The sequence below is a fragment of the Acipenser ruthenus genome, chromosome 18 (assembly GCF_902713425.1).
Source record: "Acipenser ruthenus chromosome 18, fAciRut3.2 maternal haplotype, whole genome shotgun sequence".
Taxonomy (NCBI): domain Eukaryota; kingdom Metazoa; phylum Chordata; class Actinopteri; order Acipenseriformes; family Acipenseridae; genus Acipenser; species Acipenser ruthenus.
The window spans coordinates 11,443,083-11,461,744 of NC_081206.1; the positions used below are offsets into that span (position 1 = coordinate 11,443,083).

Consider the following 18,662-nt stretch of genomic DNA (forward strand, 5'->3'; position numbering starts at 1 on the left):
CACATTTTACAAACCCTTGGCCCCTCACAGTAATGCTTTTATTTGTCACGTTTTCTAATGATAGAACCTTCTGTGTGCCAGGGTTCAACTGGGCTCTGGTGTACCACTGCTTCAGGATTCCATACTCCCTTCCCACGCGATAGAAGTCACATCTACAACTTCCATAATAACAGCTAATATAGTGTTTGGATCTCATCTGCCATGATCCGACTCAGGCACAGGAATGGTAACGCTAGTGCCAACATTTACAGGAGAGAACTTCTCTTTGCTTCTCTTTTTCATTTTATTTGCCTAGTGTTGAAGGCTTTCGAGTGCCTTTTCTCTCTGTTTTATGGTATCGCTTTTCGTTTTTACAGACAAAAGCACTGAACAGCATCACCATAACCTTCTTCATTGCCAGATGAATCCCCACAGATAGCACCATTACATTGCGCCATTACATTCAAGGCATGTATGGGCTCCAGAAGACACCTTTTCTCAGACTACACCCAATGCAGCTGCTTCTGCCACTGCAGAATCTTGATAACCAGCTTCTTCAGAGATTCCTTCAGCAGTATCGTCAGGTCTTTGGTTTTCCTTATGAACACCCACCATGTGTGGGGTAACGTCCACCTGTAATGAAATACAATTAAATGCACATTTAAATTTATAAATTATAGTAAGAATACAAAAAAAAATCTAGAGATCATAAAGTGTGTGTCATCAAACAGGAAAGTCAATATTCTCTATGTTACTCCATTCTAACATTGAATTCCACCAATGAGCCATTTGAGGGAAGTGATCCCTTTTCCATTTCATCTACAAATAATAATAATTAGTCTACAAATAACTGGTGGAGTTCAGTTTGGTTTTGATATTTTCAGAAACTAATGTAGCAGTCTGTTTTAAAACACGGAGCTATAAAAAGGGTTGCCTAATTATTATTATTATTATTATTATTATTATTATTATTATTATTATTATTATTATTATTATTATTTATTTCTTAGCAGACGCCCTTATCCAGGGCGACTTACAGTCGTAAACAAAAAATACATTTCAAGAATCACAGTACAAGTATGAATACGATTAAGAGCAAGATAAAATACAATGACTTCAGTATATTACAAAATACGAATCAATATCGGAGCAGATAACAGTGTCAGTGATAGTTACATCAGGATATAATTAAATACAAAACCCTGCAGATTGAATAACCCTTGTGGCAGATTACAGTACAGGACTCTGTAAAGTACAATGCGGTAGCACTGTGTAAAGATTATCCATTTGCTTTTTCCCCAACATTTTTTGTTTTGCATTTTTGCAGTCGCTTTTCTGTGTTCTTCATACCTCCATGTCATTGCTGGCCGACGCGGTATTCTGTCCATTCATCATTTCTTCATACCTCCATGTCATTGCTGGCCGACGCGGTATTCTGTCCATTCATCATTTCTTCATACCTCCATGTCATTGCTGGCCGACGCAGTATTCAAAAATTAAGTAAAATGCAATGTTAAATCCAGATTGGTTATTATTTTATTTTCACTTAGTAAAAATAATGTGACAGCTGCTTTAATGCATTAAACTTAAGATGGATATGCCTTAAACAATAGTTGGTGGTTTAAAATGTGAATAAGTGCTTGTGGAAGGGTGGTGGGCAATTCAATGACACAAGGAGACAGAACTTTTATTTGTAACGCCGCTCATCGCACCGATTTATTTTTACCCACAGAGGGCGCTGTTGTCTGTGGCCTAAATACTGGCAACAGTAAACAGGACCACGGGGTTACCAATGCTGGTATACAGTCCAGTACACATACAAGTGCTCAAAAATAATAATGAAAACAAAAGGCGAAAGAAAAAGGGAAAATGAAACACAGTAATACAACTACAAACAAAAGTGCTGCTTACGCAGTGTCCCCACTGCCGCTAAGCCGGTCAGTACGGGCATCCGACCTACGCTCTGCTATTTTCTATACACTGGGGTGGCCAGAGTTCCCTGTATAACTACACACGTCCCCTCGGGTACGTCATTATTTATTTTATTCTTTTGTTTCTTTTAAGGCAGGCTGTCCCACTCAGCCGTGCTGACGTCTTTCTCCAGCGTCACTGGGTATCCTGTCTCTGGCCACCCGAATGCATAACCAAGCGCAGTTCTTATGGGCCGAGCAATCCCCCAAAGCCCGCCTCTCAGCCACTCAGAGAGAGGGAAAGCTAACACACCCTCTTCCCCACCTCTCCGTGTCATTGCCATGACTGACAGGCGGGATGCGAGACTGCTGCCCTCTTCCTGTAGAACCATGGACACATCAGACAGTCAGCACAGATCTCCCCTATCTTCACTGTGTAATGTGATACAGAAACAATCTCTGTCACAAGGAGACAAGGTCTCTAAAACGAGGTCAGGAGCATTGACACCCCAGATCTCCCTCATGTAAAGAAAGGGGTCAGGGACCACAAAATACTCATATCCGGGTTAATGGTTAGAAATGTGCCCTTACTGAATATGAAAATATTTAGTATATTGCCATGCTGGATAAGTACTGGTCCTTTGTGAGCTCAAGCTCCTTAACAGTGCCCCACTGTAGGGGTATCCAGGCCTTCATCTTGTACCTGGCAATATGTAAGATCGTGCACGGCTCCTGGATCTTTCTATGCCATGCTCCAGAGGAGGTGCAGGACTTTCTTGAGTCGCTGAACAGCACTGCTTCACCCCAAGGCTCACCTAGCCGCTTCTCCATCCTGGTAACTGAAGAAATGGTGGAATGATGTCCTTCTTTGGACTGCATGGGACTGTGTCACTATCAAGTGGTATTACAGGCCTGTATTTGCGACAAATGAATCGCTTTAATATTGGTGAAATAACATTTCAGAATTCATTAACACTACAGCTCATTTTAGTTCATAGCGGTATTGCTTTTAATTTACGTATTGTTCTCATTACTATTAATAAGATACATTATCGTCGATGGGCCCGGTACGGTCCATAGTCTTTCTTTGAGAATGTCACTATTCTGATCAATATTTATTTATTCTTCTCTATTTCTATGGGGCAGTGGCCACGTCGATTGAATTAGAGGGAGGAGGGTGCGCTGAGGTAGCTTTTTCTCAGCGCTGCGCCTGGGCAATTGTTATTTTTGTTTTTACTTCTGTTCGGTGTATTCCTGGGCTTTGGGTGTGGGGGGGGGGGGGGGCTGGGAAGATGGCAACTTGGGGAGGGGGAAGGACTCTAATCAAGTGCTTTTTGGGTTGCTTTGTTACATTTCTGTGAAGGTCACACTGTTTTACTCTTGTATTAAGGTTGTACCGCTAGCCGTGTACTCTGTTTCTTCGCCTCCGATCAGTGCATTGGTTTTCGATTCCTATGACTGATATGACATTATTATCTTGGAACTAACACGGTTTAAACTCCCCGCAAAAGCAATCTGCCTGTCTCGACTTTCTGTGTAGGAAACATGTTGATGTTGCTTGCATTCAGGAATCACATTTGAGAGAACGTGATGTTAACAGATTTTCTAATAAACACTATTACGTGGCTGCCTCGAGCTGTGCCGACTCCAGGTCTAAAGGTGCTTTACTGAGACGCAGTTTACCTATCACTGTGCAGGAATCACACGGAACTCTAGATGGCAGAGTGGCATTTTTGAAGACTATTATATCTGATAAAAAGATTGCATTAGTATCTGTTTATGCCCCAGCGATTTATGACCCAGACTTTTTTAGTTCGCTAACTACTATATTGCTGGACATGTCAGATTACAGCCTTGTTCTCGGCGCTGACATGAACGCGGTGATTAACCCTGCTATCGACTGATCGAGTCTGGATCAAGGCAGGACACAACAGGCGGCTTCTCTCACTTTGCAGAGATTTATTTCAGATTTAGGGTTTATAGACTTGTTTCGCATATTTAACCCGTCTGCTAAAGAATGTACTTTCTTTTCGGCCAGACGTAAATCTTTTTCTAGGATTTATTTTATTTTTGTATCGAAAAACTTTTTTCCGAGGTTCACAGTATTGACATTAGTCCTGCGGCGTTATCTGATCATTCGAGTGTCACTTCCAGATTAGTGTTGGCTGACACTCCCACTCGAGCTACACGATGGCGCTTCAATACAACTTTACTGCAAAATGAGTCTCTTCGTGTAACAATGCAAGCTAAACTGGATAAGTTTATTAGTTTTAACCATGGCTCGGTGGATGACCCACGTATAGTATGGGATGCAATCAACGGATTTATTAAAGATACTTCCACTTTATTTGCTTCTAATTTGAATAAATCTAGACTTAGTAAGATTAAAGAATTAGAAACTAAATTGGCCGTATTAAATCATAATTTACAAAATTCCTATTCTGAGACCACTGCACTTGAACTCGACTTGGTTAAAAAATAATTACTTGCTTTGCTTAGGCATCGGGCAGAGTTTCTTATTCACAGGGCTAGACAGAATTATTATCTTAATGGTTCAAAACCCTCTCATCTCTTGGCTCTCAGACTTCGCAATAATGAGCTTTTGGCAAACATACCATTTATTAGATCTACACAGGGTGGATTATTCACTGACCCCTCGCAAATTAATTCGGAATTTCGCTCCTATTCTAAATTGTACAGCTCAGACACCCCCTTTGATCAGACCACATGTACACACTTCCTACAAGACCTTAGACTGCCACGTCTTTCAGCTGAGGAAGCATCTGTACTTGGCGCGCCGTTATCTCTAGCTGAATTAAAAGAGGCTTTGCAAGATATGAAAAAATCAAAATCGCCGTTGCCTTCTTCATATTATCCATGCAGCTATGGATATCAATACTCCTTGTGCAGTCCTGTCACTGGATGCTGAGAAAGCCTTTGATCGCCTTGAATGGGGGTATCTGTGGTCAGTTTTGGAGCATATGGGTTTGGGGTCAGACTTTATTAGTATGATTAAGGTGCTGTATGCTAACCCATCTGCAATGGTGCTTACGGGCAGTAAATGTTCTTCCCAGTTTGCTATCTCCAGGGGTACCCGTCAGGGTTGCCCGCTCTCTCCGCTTCTGTTCGCCCTATCACTTGAACCGCTTGCCCAGGCTGTTCGTCAGTCAACAGCTTTTAATCCTATTAATATCAATGATACTCAGCATCACATTTCACTCTATGCTGATGATGTGCTTTTATTTGTTGATAATGTGCCTCAATCACTCCCTCATTTACTGTCCATTTTTGATGATTTTAGTTTGTTATCAGGTTATAAGATTAATTGGTCTAAGTCTGCACTAATGCCCCTGAATGCTGCAATGAGAAAATGTGTCCTGCCTTCTAATATACCGGTGGTTAAGCATTTCAGATATCTTGGCGTAGAAATATACTCCTCACTGCATGCTATCACTTCGAATAACAATTTTCAGACAGATAGAGACTGACTTAACCAGATGGACCCACCTCCCCAACTCATTACAAGCTCGTATCTCAATAGTCAAAATGAATGTACTTCCAAGCATTAACTTCTTCAGTTCTATGATCCCCCTTTCCCCCACTACTAAATATTGGGACACATTGCATAGTATGATTGCTAAATTCGTATGGAATGGGAAGCGTTCCCGCATTAAACTTTCTACTCTTCAACGTGAAAAATGCACAGGAGGGCTATTATTGCCTAATTTTAAGTATTATTTTTGGTCATTTGTACTTCGTCCAATTGCATCTTGGCTGGACTCCAATGTTCATGTTTCCTGGCGACCAATTGAGGAAAAATTGGTATTTCTGCACAGACTTCAAGATTTGGTTTACTCAGCTGTTCCTCTCAAACATTGCAAATTGCGTTTTGGCCCTGTAATCTCCCATCTAATTTCTGTGTGGCGCACAGTTGAAAAGCACACCAAAATTCAGTTCAAATGGCACTCACATACTCCTATTTTTCATAATTATACACTTTTATCAGGCGGTGCCCCTTTTCCTTTCCACAATGGAGGGACAGGGGAATACACACTCTCTCAGACATTTGTAGGGATAAGTACCTTTGTGTGTTCCAAGATTTACAGCTACAATTCGATGTACCAAAATCTTCCTATTTTTTTTATTTACGTCTACGTTCCGCAATGCGTGCCTATGGGGTGCCCTGGGGTACCGAGCTGCCTTCACACATATTACACAATATTCTAGTTAAGGGGGGAAAATCAAAGGGCTTGGTGACCACACTTTATACTTTCCTTCTCCAGCTTTGGTGATTAATACTGTTTGGAAAAGGGACTTATCCTTTGTAGATAAAGAAATATCTTGGGTCACAGTATGGAATAATTTAAGGACAGCTTCTAAGAATCCTAATCATCATCTTATCCATTTCAACTTTCTTCATAGAACATACTTAACCCCTCGCAAAAGATGTCATATGAAAATGGCCCCTACTCCCCTCTGTATGCTCTGTCCCCAGGGTACCGTAGGCACATTCTTACATATGCTCTGGGAATGTCCTGATGTGCTTGTGTTCTGGAAGCAAGTCTCTACAACCCTATCTGTTATTCTTGACAGTGAGATTCCTTGTTCACCTAAAATATTATTATTAGATGATGACTCTTCACTTGATCTTTCTGTTAATCAAAAATGGATCTGGTTAGCCGGCATCACTGCAGCTATAAAAATGATAGCCCTTCGCTGGCAGCCCCACCACTCCCACCTCTGGTGTCAATGGATTCTCTTTTTCCTGGATATTGTTCATTTGGAGCTTTTCACTGCTCGGATCCATGGGGCCGGGGAGGGGACTGTGCGGGCCTGGGAGTCGGCTTTAGACTTTATCAAGACCTTCCTGGACAGACCTTTACCTGTTATTGACTGAATTCTGCTTCTAGGGTCCTTCTTGGGGTGGGTGGGGCGGGTTGGATGGGGTGGGATGGGGTGGGAGTTGCCATCGGGGGGGGGGGGGGGGGGGGGGGGGGTTTGGTCTAATTGTTTTGTGTATTGTAGTGTTTTCTTTAAATAAATAAATAAAAATGTCATCACAAAAAAAAGAGTGCCCCACTGTGGTACAAGTTTAGTCAGCTCTGTTCTGATACAAGGATCCAATCCTGTCTGTAGATCACTGTGTGTATGACCTGTAGTCTAGTCTATGCAATGCTGTCTTTAGGACAAACAAAAACATGATTAACAAAAATTGATTTCTTATATTAGGGTGACCCACTGGTAAAATCTGCTCCAAGAAAAGGTTAACATAGTGTAGTGAAAGCATAGTATACTCAAGCATGGTAAAGCATAGCTGATATATATTATAAAATTAGCATACAAAAGTGTTTTACAAGTGTTCAAATGACACTGAGACCTTCTCTTTCTCATAAAAAAGCCTAGCTTTCAGGGTAACTCTTTTTCACTCCTGTTTATAGGTTGGTTCAGAGAACTATGACACTGTGGAAATCGACCTCCTATTGGAAGAGCTGCAAGACATCCCAGTGACACCTGAGAAGAAGGGAAAGAGCAGCAAAGTGTCTGGGAGAGATAGAGACCCTGGAAAAGGGGAGAACACACAGCTGAAGGTAAACACCTCAACCAAAAACTAAAAATGAAATGTATTAAAACTAGGGGTTTTAATTGTGGCATTTTCTTTTGATCGATTAATCACACCATCTGGTTAATTAATCGATTAATCTTAATAATTTGGTATAATATGAAATTACAGTGAAACTGCACTAAATTGTAGTGAAAGACAATTAAAAGTAACACTTCCTATTAATGCTATTTTTTTACGCATTTATCACGTCTAACAGGCAACTCTATTTACTTTACCGACAATTTGACAGTTACTTACAGGGATTCTGAAGGGACCCTTTGGTGTTACATCACAAATCCTGTGATTGCCTTATAGCTGGACTGCGTTTTTGGAGGAGAGTCTTGGTGGTTGGCGGAGTTTAGTAAATTGTGATTACAAAATGGGTGAAAAAGGGAGGAACTTTAAGAGTCCAAATTTTAATTGAAAAAAAAAACTGCATAGCTAGTTCTCTAAACTAGCCCATTTTTAAAACGTACATGTTTTTCAATATTATCTGGCAGAAGTGAGCTTCGTCTCGCCTCAACTATGCATCCTGCTGAGCTGAACAGTCTTTCAAAAGGTACTGAGGTGGCTGTAATACAAAGGCGTCTCTTTGCAAAAGCAGCCATTCTGGGGAAGGCAGCTTCGTTTATTTCCCAATAATCAAGTGGCTCTGTTTCCAGCGGTTCAGGCTTTATCGCCCTGTACATGTCAAGCTCACATTTTGTTTTGTTGCTTTCAGTGTCCTCCTCAGACTCACTGTCATCAGCGAGACTCTTGACCATTGTCATTTTTTTCAAAGTCGACTCCATTGATTCATGTTCTTTTTCATCATGTATGCGTTGATAGATTTCTTCCTTTTTTTCGGGGCTCAGTCCCTTCAAACGTTTGAAATGTGGATCCGCTGCTGCCGCTTCCTGTAGTAAACTGTGAGCCGGTAACTCCTGCATATGGAATGCATTTTTGAATCTGATCACGTAGGCCGGGTCGTCTTCATTAGCACCCATTATTTGCTCCAATGTACGAATGGCAAAAATGGAACATCTCCCCGTTACATAGCTCTCACCGCCTAAGAAATCGCTGATCTCCTTCTCTTGTTTGAGTAGTTTAATCAAGTTTTCTAAGCGTGAAAAACTCGGTCCGCCTCAGTGTTATGCCAAACTTGTTATTGTTGCTAAGCACAGAAATAATTGCCTGCTTTTGCATTGCAAGCCTTTCTGCCATGTTGCTACATCTTGTACAAGATTCAGGTGTTTCATTTCCTTGTTCTTGAAGGCAAAAGCCAGGTTGGTTGCTTCGGCTGATGAATGCTTAAAATGCCCAACTATCTTCCTGCATTTTGAGATCAGATCATGCATAGATGCAGCTTTAAAACCTGCAGCGACTGTATAATATAATCTGTATAATATGCGCAAGACAGTTCACATTATCGTAAGCCGTGTGCTCCACAAAGCCCTTAACAACAATATTTCTTCCACGGTCAGACAAAATTGCAACAGCCTGGATTCCCCATTTCTGAATCGCTTCAGTAATATGGCTACCACATGTTTCCGCTGTGTGTCGCTCTGGAACTTCAATTACATCGAAAGCTTTTGATTCAAGCTGCCAGCCTGCAATATAATGAGCCGTTAATCCAAGGTAGCTCCGGTTCTGAACGCTTGCCCAGAAATCGGCAGTAATGCTGATCCCTCCTACATTCTGCAGCTGGTCCTGGATTAATGCCCTCTGTGTTTCGTATAAACAATTAGGGTGCGTTCACGATACAAAGACTTTGCTAAGTCTGCGCAGATTCTGTGGAAAACCTGTCCAAATTCATCGTCTGCGCGAACTCAGCCGGAAAAGACGTCACCAGGTCACGCATCCACGGGCTTAAAAGTCTGCACAGCCGCGCAGCTTCTCAAGAGTTACTGCGCTGGAGCAGCCACGGCTCAAAACAATAGACCAGCGTTTGCTGACAAAGAAGTGTGTAGGCAACCTGGTACAATCCTAACTCCATGTGCTACTGCCACCTAGTCGGGGTGTGAATCGCCTTCGAGTCATGTCATTAATTATCTTATGAATGATTTGTAATACAAATTAAAATGATTTGACTTTTTCCACACAGTTATTATGCTTTTCAGATATTCAGATATTTATTCTAAAGGTTTAAACATGTAAAAAAAAAAAAATAATGCTAAATGATTGAAATGAACCTAAAACCGCTCTGTTATTTTCAGCAGGTGTAATTGGTTATTGATGAAAGGCTATCAGGGACAGGGAATAATTAAGGAGAATAAATCAGCTTTAATAACAGGTGGTTGAAGTGAGATATGTGACCATATGTGCAAATATTTGAACTATTTTTGTCCCAGATCAAAACACAGTACTGTCTAACAACCCCTTTGTGAGAGGGCGGGGGGGAATCCTGCCCGTTATAATACTCATTAATTTGTCTCACATCACAAAACATACGTTTATATTATCTCTTTATAGCAGGGACTGTTTCTACTACACCTTTTCTGATCATGCTGTAAATTATGAAGCTAGTGGAGCACAAAGTGAACTTTGATTGTATCCACCTCTTCTGCGATTAGAATTTCTCTCAACACCACCTCCATTTTGGTTCTGCTCAGAACTGTTCTTCATCTACCAAAGCTGTCCACACTCCGTCTGCACAGACCGTGATGTTACACGCAGACTCCCGTCTGCAATCTAGCCGGCAAAAAAATGTCATGTTACAAAGCACCCTTAATCTGATCAGAGATGGTTTAGTAACATGGTGGACTGTACGTTGACCAACCAGATGCAATTTATATAACACCTGCAAAACCAGCATCTTCCGTAACAGACAGAGGACGAGAGTTAATTGCAATCCACTTTGCAATCGCTGTATTCAGTTCTTTCTTCTTCCAATCAGGACGCACGGAATCTATTTTAGTTATGTTCTGTGACATTTGTGTTTGCGCAGTACTGCCTGCTTCCACTTCTTTCAGCCAAATACCATGTCTGAAAACATTTTTAAAAAACCAATAGAGCCCTGTGACAGGATGGAGCAAGGAATGAGGCCCAGAGACAGACTGCAGTTCAAACAAAATACTTTTATTAAATAAAAGACTCAAAATAAACAGGCACGAGTGGTGTTGCCTTTCCCATTCATCCCACCTCCCCCCATCTCTGCACCACAGGGCGTTGATGGCTAGGGGGAGGTCATTGAAGAGGTCCCCCTCTAGGTGTACCAACCAGTCCCAAATCTCCCGGGATGATGGTGAACACTGGCATTGGAGGTAGAGGGGTGGACACTGGTACCTGGGGTGAAAGTTGCTCCTCTTCCTGGGCCTGGGCATAGGAGCATCCTGCTCAGCTGTGGCCGTATTCCTCGCAGCGCCCACACCACTCCGCTGGTGGCACCTCTGGGCAGGATCTCCGGCGGTGGTCCTCCTTCCCACACCAGGAACACCAGGGGAAAAGGCTGGCTGGGTCCTCCAGCTGGGGTGGCAGCAGCTTTTGTTGCTGCTGCCGCTGCCTGCTTCTTCTGCCCATTTTCATTTTTTTTGTTAAAAAAAAAATTCACAAAAAAAATTTGCTATTCAAAAAAAATAAAAACTTCTGACACCACAGGACGGCGCAAGGGATGAGGCCCAGAGACAGACTGCAGTTCAAACAAAATACACGAGGGCCAAACAAAAGGTTTTTTAAAACACAAATTTTAAAAAAACCAGCACACAAAGAAAAACCACACTTGCTTCCTCAGCTACCTCTCTCTAATGAGGAGCTGAGGCCTCCTTTTATGTCAGGTGGCTGGATGCTGATTGATTGTTAATGATTCCCACCTGACACAATAAACGTGGGCAGGGAGGGGAATTTAACACCATCCCTGCCAATATTTACAAGGGCAAAACCCTGCTCTGCCACAAGCCCTTTTTAATATAACGTAAAAAATACTGATTTGAGTTCGATTAAAACCCCTCATTCAAACAGAACCTGGTCATTCGGGATGCATGGGTTTGACTTCAGATTCCCCAATATCATGGCTAGGCAGTGAGTACAGTTTCTGTTTAGACAAGGAGTATGAAAGAGATGTTCTCACACCTAGCATGGGGATTACAGTGAGAGGACACCTTCTCCCTACATCAAGTACGTTGAACCGACCAGACACAATACTGACACATGGGGCCTGATATTTTAGCTCCGTAGTATATTTAAAGACCTTATCGTTTCCTCCAGAATGGTTTGTTAAATTGACCTTTTCTTGTTCAGGTCTGTGTGAGTATGCTGTATTAAATGGGGAAAGCACGAAACTTAAAAATGGGTTATTAGACAAGATAACAAATGAAAGCAAATTCCATGTTAGACAGGGAAGAATACGTATGGAGAAGAAGCTGGCCGAATAAAAAGCCAACTTCAACATTAACGTTTGACACATTCAAGTGTAGTGAAGGCATAGTAAAGCATACGCAATCATGGTAAAGCACAGCTGGTAAAATGATGGTAAATTCTTGAAACGATTATAAATTATATATAAAATGAGCGTACAATGTTTTACAAGTGTTAAAATGACACTGGGACCTTCTCTTTCTCATAAAAAAGCCTAGCTTTCAGGCTAATTTTTTTCACTCCTGTTTATAGGTTGGTTCAGAGGACTGGGACCCTGTGGAAGTCGACCTCCTATTGGAAGAGCAGCAAGACATCCCAGTGACACCTGAGAAGAAGGAAAAGAGCAGCAAAGTGTCTGGGGGAGGTAAAGACACAGGAAAAGGGGAGAACACACAGCTGAAGAAAAATACATTAACCACTTCCTACATCAAGTACCTTGGACCGACCAGGCACAACACTGACACATGTCAAATTGGACTCTCCAGTGAACAAAGCAGTGAACTTGGATGTGAGGCCAAAGGCTTCCTACGGTCATCAAATGAGGAGGTCTTGCTCTGCTTACAACACATCCACACTGCCCAACATGCAGAAACTTAGAGAGCCGATAGGGTTTAAAAGCAGGGGTCAGGGCTTCAGCAGCTTTCAGCCTTGGAAGAAGGGTTCTGTACAACCAATGCCTTTACTGAGCACCAAGCTCATAATGGAGGAGACAAGGTCTTTAAAGCTTGACAAGAAAAAGCCAATAAGCTCCAACCTATCCAAGGGCATCATGACCATTCTGGAGAACACCAGCGAGGTCAGGAGCATTGACACCCCAGATCTCCCTCACGTAAAGAAAGGGGTTTATAAAAACACCTCTGTCAGGGACCACAAAATACTCATATCAGGGTTAATGGTTAGAAATGTGCCTTTACTGAATATGAATATATTTAGTGTATTATCATGCTGGATAAGTACTTGTCCTTAGTAAGCTCGAGCTCCATAAGAGTGCCCCACTGTGGTACAAGTTTAGTCAGCTCTGTTCTGATACAAGGATCAAATCCTGTCTGTTGTTTAGATCACTGTGTGTATGACCTGTAGTCTAGTGTATGCAATACTGTCTTCAGGACAAACAAAGACATGATCAGCAATAACTGATTCTTATACCAGGATGACCCACTGGTAGAATCTGCTCTAATAAGAGGTTACCACTGTAAAGTACAACATAGTGTAGTAAAAGCATAGTAAAGCATATGCAAGCATGGTAAAGCACAGCTGGTAAAAACAATGGTAAAATCTTGCAACCATTATCAATTATATATAGAATTAGCACTCAAAAGTGTTTTACAAGTGTTGAAATGACACTGGGATTTTCTCTTTCTCATAGAAAGCCTAGCTTCCAGGGTAACTCTGTCACTCCTGATAATAGGTTAGTTTAGAGGACTGGGACCCTGTGGAAATCGACATCCCAGTGACACCTGAGAAGAAGGTAAAGGGCAACAAAGTGTCTGAGAGAGATGGAGATCCTGGAAAAGGGGAGAACACGCAGCTGAAGAAAAGCAACGCCAGCAAAAACAAAAAATCCACAGCAATCAAACAGACCCCGGTCATGCAAGATGAATGGCTTCGACTTAAAAATAATTCATATTCAGAAAGCAGCCCTGTGAGAATAGCTGCTAAGAAAACTTGTACTACGCTTGACTTCACAAGAGAAACATCTGGGGAGGAGGCCTCTGTACATCCTGCAAAAGAGGAGAACACACAACTGAAGGAAAGTGAATCACCCGAAAACAAAAAATCCAGAGCAATAAAACAGAACCTGGTCACTCTGGAAGAATGGCTTCGACTTACAAAGAATTCATTCTCACAAAGTAACCCAGTGAATATTCCTACTACGCTTGACTGCACAAGGGAAGCATCTGGGGGGGAGGCCCCTGTACACCGTGTAACAGAAATCGAAGAGCAACTCAGGCAGCTTCAGGTGTTCGTGGGTGTACTGCAGAATGATTTAAACAGGAAGCAAATGCAAATGCAGACCCCGAGACACCCCTGGAGAAGGACACAAGAGGAGAACTCATGAGGAATGCACAGAACTGCCCCCTTCTGTCAGCTTCAAACAGAAAGCTACAATACTAACTCTTTAAAGGAGTGATACTTGTTAAGGAACTAAGGATTATTTGTTAATTATTATTAATACACACACCCCTGAGTCGGGTTCTCTATCCCTAATACTGTTAGGAGGGACATGATTAAAGTCTTTACAATCTTAAAAGGATACATTTACAACACAAATAGAGGCAGCACACTATGATTGTTGCACTATTATTCTGGAAAAAAGTAAGTAGTGGGGTTCCAAAAAATATAGCTTTATACGTCCCCACGTGATGCTACAACTGTTAAATAACGTACCTGTAATTTCTTCTTCATTGTTAACATCCTGACAACTTTTTACACTTCGAACTTTAAAGTCTGTTTCGAAGCTTTTTTTAAATGTCTGCTCTAGAGCACTGGGGTTTGAGATCTGTTCTCTAAATCACTGCAGGTGTTCTGGCTTTTCTGTTCCAAACCACGTTATGGATTGTTATTGATATAGTAAAAGTTGCCAGGATGTTAACAATGAAAAGAAGAATTACAGGTACATTATTTAAACAGTTGTAGCAAAACGTGGGCACGTGTAATGCTACATTGTTCCGGACCCCGCTACTTACTCTTTAATGTGCTGTGCTAAAGGTGTGGCAACATGAGCCGCTACTACTTTTTGGCTACTCAGCATTGCGACCACCACAATCGCTCTACTGTAATTTGAACTTCAATCATTCAATCTATCAAATTATTTGTATATTATTTATTATTTCATGGCAGAGTCATCTCAAGGCGCTTCACAATAAAATAAAATTTGTCTGGTAAAAGATGTATGATTCTGAACTTCAATTCAATTAATTTGTAAAGAAAGTCTGTAACCGTGTGACAGGATGCCTTCAGTGATGATGTCAGACCAGAAACACAGACTCAGGAAGTAGCGGGTGAGAGCTGAAACGCTGCAGCGTTCAGCTTCTTTTATTAAATAATAAAACAAAAACAAAACACTTAAATAGAACACCAAACAAAAAGGCACAAGCGCCAAACAAATAAACACATAAGTATTGTGCTGGTGAAAACCAGCACACTTAGCAGTTGTTTTTAACAGTTGTTTTTTCCGCTCTCCTTGCTCGCTCTCCCGTACTCTCCTCTGTACTCTCCCCGAGGGTAGAGAGCTGCAGGTGTATATACAGTGACCATCTCCCGATTAGCAGCAATTAATTAACTCGGGAGATGGTCACCGACTGCACGAGTTTAATAAGGATGTGTGACTGTCAGCTAGCTAAATAAATCACTAGCTGATCAGTCACGGATCCTCACGACGTTTTTAAAAACACAAAAACAATAACAAATACGCTGCGCTTTTATCCGCGCTGCAAACAGTAATACAAATAATAATAAAACAGTGCACAAATACAGTGGCTCTCAAAAGTATTCACCCCTCTTGGACTTTTCCACATTTTATTGTGTTACAACATGGAATCAAAATGGATTTAATTAGGAGTTTTTGCCACTGATCAACACAAAAAAGTCCATAATGTCAAAGTGAAAAATAAAATCTACAAATTGTTCTAAATTAATTACAAATACAAAACAGAAAATAATTGATTGCATTTATTCACCCCCTTGAGTCAATATTTGGTAGAGGCACCTTTGGCAGCAATTACAGCCATGAGTCTATTTGGATAAGTCTCTACCAGCTTTGCACATCTGGACACTGCAATTTTTGCTCATTCTTCTTTGCAAAATTGCTCAAGCTCCGTCAAGTTGGATGGGGACCTTTGGTGAACAGCAATTTTCAACTCTTTCCACAAATTCTCAATTGGATTGAGGTCGGGGCTTTGACGGGGCCACTCCAGGACATTGACCTTTTTGTTTTCAAGCCACTCGTGTGGCTTTGGCTGTATGTTTGGGGTCATTGTGCTGCTGGAAAATGAATCTTCTCCCAAGTCCCAGGTCTCTTGCAGACTTCAGCAGGTTTTCCTCCAGGATTTCTCTGTACTTTGCTGTATCCATTTTGCCCTCTATCTTCACGAGCTTTCCAGGCCCTGACGCAGAGAAGCATCCCCATAGCATGATGCTGCCACCACCATGCTTCACGGTAGGGATGGTGTTCTCAGGATGATGTGCTGTGTTAGGCTTGCACCAAACATAGCGCTTAGCGTTGAGGCCAAAAAGCTCTATTTTGGTCTCATCAGACCATAGAATCTTCTACTTGATCTCAGAGTCTCCCACATTCTGGCAAACTCTAGCCGAGATTTGATGTGAGTTTTTTCAACAATGGCTTTCTTTTTGCCACTCTCCCATAAAGGCCAGTTTTGTGAAGCACCCGGGCTATTGTTGCCGTATGCACAGTGTCTCCCAGCTCAGCCGTGGAAGACTGTAACTCCTTTAGAGTTGCCATAGGCCTGTTGGTGGCCTCCCTGACTAGTGCCCTTCTCGCCCGGATACTCAGTTTTTGAGGACAGCCTGTTCTAGACAGATTCACAGTTGTGCCATATTCTCTCCATTTATTAATAATGGACTTTACTCTTCTCTGGGGGATATTCAATGCCTTGGAAATGTTCTTATATCCTACCCCTGATTGGTGCTTTTGAAGAACCTTATTCCATATTTGCTTTGAATGTTCCTTCGTCTTCATGATGTAGTTTCTGTTAGGAAAAGTACTAACCAACTGTGGGATCTCCCAGAGACAGGTATTTAACCTGAAATCATGTGAAACACCTTAATTGCACACAGGTGGACTCCATTCAACTAATTATGTGACTTCTAAAGACAATTGGTTGCACCAGAGCTTATTTAGGTGTGTCATAGCAAAGGGGGTGAATACTTATGCAATCAATTATTTTCTGTTTTATATTTGTAATTAATTTAGTAGACAATTTGTAGATTTTATTTTTCACTTTGACATTATGGACTTTTTTGTGATGATCAGTGGCAAAAACTCCTAATTAAATCCATTTTGATTCCATGTTGTAACACAATAAAATGTGGAAAAGTCCAAGGGGGGTGAATACTTTTGAGAGCCACTGTATATATCGATTCATTCACTCGTGGTTAGTGTGTTTGGGGAAGAGAATTAAGTAGAAAAACTGTTGCTACGCGTGCTAGTTTTAGAGTAGCAAGATACTTGTTTAGTGTTGGCTGTGTTTTGTTTGTCTGTCTATTTGTTTTGGCAAACGTGACGTTCTGTTTTGTTTGTTCTGTTTAAAACGTTGTGTTTAAAATAAACGGGCGCACCAAAACATTTCACTCAGCAGTCCTGTCTGTCTACTTGCTGTCCTGACGTCACCCCCAGCCAGCCCCCGCCTTCTTCTGATTAGAGGAAGTTGGCGCATGCAATCTAATAACAGATGACGAGCGCCCTCTAACGCCCTTCTACAGTATCTTGTTTCGCTGCATCCACATTTTCCAGTAGCCACTATGTATTATAATTAGGGACCTACCTAAATCGCGATTTCGCGGAAATCGTGAAATTGAGGGGTCACCGCGAAATTCACCTCTTAGGGGCCAATGCATACAAACAAGTAGGAGAGGAAAAAAAAAAACTTGTTTAAATGAACTACTACACAACGCAAATGATGCAAACTACGTATCTTCCTTTTGTAGATAGCCATTTTTTATTCTTTCGCCGTCCCGTGTGCATTGCACTTAAGCAAAAGAACAAACAAACAAAAAATGTCTACAAGTAACATTTACAAAATAAATTCTCCAAAGCAGTTAACGTTCTTGTTTACTATTCAAATGACAAAGTTTTAATCAGCCTATCAGTGCGTCTTTCCTGCTTAAGTTTTATGTGACCTGTACTGTGCAGGAGGGGGCGGGACAAAGGTGCTGCATTGTTTTGATTTAGGTTGCTAAAATCTAGTTTTCAACATTGGAGGTAAAATAGTAGATATGGACGACAAAAAAAGCAAAGTATATTTCGGCTGATGGTCGTTTAAAGATATTTCCCAAATAAGCTACATGCAGACTGAGGTATATGTGTATTTGGAGAAAGTACGATCGATCGCTATTAAGGTTCAGAGTCACATATTAAACAAAAGGCTACTACAGAGGCTTCTGAACAGAACGTAAAATAAACAGCTTTCATAAACCAAACTGGAAAATCAGCACAGACAAAAAGTATTCCTGTCTGCAAGTTAAATCAGTACTAAAACGATCCAGCACAGCCACCTCGCTTCAACCTGCTGCTTACAGAACCGAATAGCCACGTCTTCTTTGTTGTGACTCGGTACTAATAAAATAAATTATTGGATGGGATAAATAACATGACAACGAACGTGCTGCATACATTGATTGACTTTATTAAAGTATTCCAGATGCCCTTGTGTAACCGAGTTTTTGGGCTGTTTCTAATCGATTTCCACATCAGTATAACTTGGCATAGCTTTGCCTTAACTTCCAACCAATTCAGTGGATGCAGACGTGCAGTCTCAATGTATAGGCAAGTCAACTGCAGGGGGATGCTGCATACTCGCCTTTAACAAATGACAGCACTCTGTTTTAGTAAGGAAGCAAGTACCACTATTTTTAGGCTTTATAGTGTTCTGAAATACTGTCTACTTAGGTTTATTTAATGTTTAAACATGTCCGCGAAATCCTAATTTTATTCCACAACATACCCGTGAAAAATACGTAAATTTACCGCGATTTAAGTAGACCCGTAATTATAATATATGATTTTCTTTCCATATACTGTGTATTGATAAATTATCCACCTCTAATGCCTTCAACTGATTTGTTAATACCTCTGTTTGAATTTATTACATTCTAATATA

General features: G+C 41.3%; 1 protein-coding gene across 1 annotated transcript in view; it reads left to right on the top strand.

The window, feature by feature from the left end:
* Positions 1 to 18,662, top strand: part of LOC131698709 (zona pellucida sperm-binding protein 3-like) — a 177,438-nt gene that overhangs the window by 92,198 nt on the left and 66,578 nt on the right. The window lies entirely within an intron of this gene.